Consider the following 2,500-nt stretch of genomic DNA (forward strand, 5'->3'; position numbering starts at 1 on the left):
AATTTAATTGAAAAAAAGATCACACATACCCCTTTACCAGAGAAGATTAGTTAGAGAAGTGTAGGTTTAAAAGATGTGATTGAGGTGTTTAAAGCGAGGTGAAGGTTATAAGAGTTGTAAAATGTTCTCGGTAAAATTCAGTTAAAAAAAAAAAACGGATCACACATATCCTTTACCAGAGAAGATTAGTTAGAGAAGCGTAGGTTTAAAAGATGTGACTGAGGTGTTTAAAGTGAGGTGAAGGTTATAAGAAGCTTGATTTTATTCTTTTTTTTTTTACTAGTTTCTTAAGGTTGATGATAAGGAGAGGACAAATAAGAAAGTGTAAAGTGTTCTCTGTAAAGTTGAATTGAAAAAAAAAAAATGTTTAGAATAGACTGTGTGTGATCAGGTTTATCAGTGTAGAGTCAACAGGACGATTTAGAATGAGGAAGACGGGAAAAGACTGAAGAAAGACTGAGGAAGACTGAGGAAAGATTGAGGAAGACAGAGAAAAGACTAAGGAAAGACTGAAGAAGGCTGAGAAAGACTTTTGAAGACTGAGGAAGACTGAGAAAGACTTTTGAAGACTGAGGAAGATTTTTGGAGACTGCGGAAGATTGAGAAAGACTGAGGAAGATTTTTGAACACTGAGAAAGACTGAGGAAGACTTTTGAAGACTGCGGAAGATTGAGAAAGACTGAGGAAGATTTTTGAAGACTGAGAAAGACTGAAGAAGACTTTTGAAGACTGCGAAAGATTGATAAAGACTGAGGAAGACTGAGGAAGACTGAGAAACACGGAAAAAGACTAGGAAAAACAAGATTAGAGAGTTAACAGTTGGATTTAAAAGAATATCAAAGAAACAACAGGTGGATTTAAGACAAGATTAGATACCTTTGCAGATCGAAATAACATGTGAACAAAGGTATGCGCGTCTCGTACAAGCCTGATACCTTCTTGCAGCTGCCCTGTGTCCGTGTGTGTGTTTGAATTCATGACGTAAACACACACACTCTCTCTCTCTCTCTCTCTCTCTCTCTCTCTCTCTCTCTCTCTCTCTCTCTCTCTCTCTCTCTCTCTCTCTCTCTCTCTCTCTCTCTCTCTCTCTCTCTCTCTCTCCATTCCTATCTTTGCCGTAAAATTCCTTATAAAACGATCCGGATTTAATGAGACATAGCGGACATTCTTTCCTCCTGCTGCCCTAATTTGTCTACACGAGAGAGAGAGAGAGAGAGAGAGAGAGAGAGAGAGAGGGTAGACAAAACGACGGAATAAAGAACGATAAAAAAAAAAAACAACATCAACGTAGATATCGAATTTCAACCACAACGAACGCCAGACCAGACATCCCTTATCCATCTCTCTCTCTCTCTCTCTCTCTCTCTCTCTCTCTCTCTCTCTCTCTCTCTCTCTCTGGAAAGTCTAATTAACATACAAGAGGAAAAGTAGAAGAAGAAAAGGAAGAAAAGAAGAGGAGGAAGAAGCAAGGAAAAAGGAGGAGGAAGAGGTTGAGGAGGAGGAGGTTGAGGAGGAGGAGGAGAAGTGATAGGAAGGAAAATAGTCGTTGATAGGAGAGCAGAACAGGAAAGGGAAGTGAAGTGGAAGAGGATGGGAGGAGAGGGTAAGGAAGAGAAAGGAAGGGAAGAGGAAGGAAGGGAAGGGAAGGGGAGGGGAGGGAAGGGGAGGGGAGGAAAAGTAGAGTTCTTAAAGGGAAGCGATGGAAGAAAAAGAAAGGAAGAAATTACTATAGAGAAGAGAGAGAGAGAGAGAGAGAGAGAGAGAGAGAGAGTGTGTGTGTGTGTGTGTGTGTGTGTTGGAGGGGAGTGGAGGAAAGACAAATATAGAGCAGAGAGAGAGAAGAAGAGAGAGAGAGAGAGAGAGAGAGAGAGAGAGAGAGAGAGAGAGAGAGAGAGAGAGAGAGAGAGAGAAAAAAGAAAAATATGTATAGATCAAGAATATAAAGAGATCAAGAAGAAAATAGAGCAAAGAAAGGAGAAAGAGAGGAGAGGAGAATAAAGGGGCAGGAAAAGGTAAGCGAGAGGAGGAGGAGGAGGAGGAGGAGGAGGAGGAGGAGGAGGAGGAGGAGGATAAAAGGAAAAGGAGGCTGGAAGATGTAACTCAGTCCTGCTTCGGCAACCTTATACCATACACAGAGACAAAAGACGAGTTGTGCTGTGGTTGTGTATACCTCAGCGGAGTCTTAGATCTCTCTCTCTCTCTCTCTCTCTCTCTCTCTCTCTCTCTCTCTCTCTCTCTCTCTCTCTCTCTCTCTCTCTCTCTCTCTTATTCAGTCTTTATCTCATTTGCTTCTCCCTTCTTTCTTTATTTTGTATCTTATTCCATCTTCTCTTCATTTTTCTTTTCTTCTTTTTCTTTTTCTTTTGTTGCTTTTCATTCTCATATTTCAAACTTTTCTTATTTTTTCTTCCTTTCTTCCTTGCGTTCTTTTGTCAGTTAAATGTCTCTCTCTCTCTCTCTCTCTCTCTCTCTCTCTCTCTCTCTCTCTCTCTCTCTCTCT

Source organism: Portunus trituberculatus, chromosome 17, assembly GCF_017591435.1.
Source record: "Portunus trituberculatus isolate SZX2019 chromosome 17, ASM1759143v1, whole genome shotgun sequence".
Classification (NCBI taxonomy): Eukaryota; Metazoa; Arthropoda; class Malacostraca; order Decapoda; family Portunidae; genus Portunus; species Portunus trituberculatus.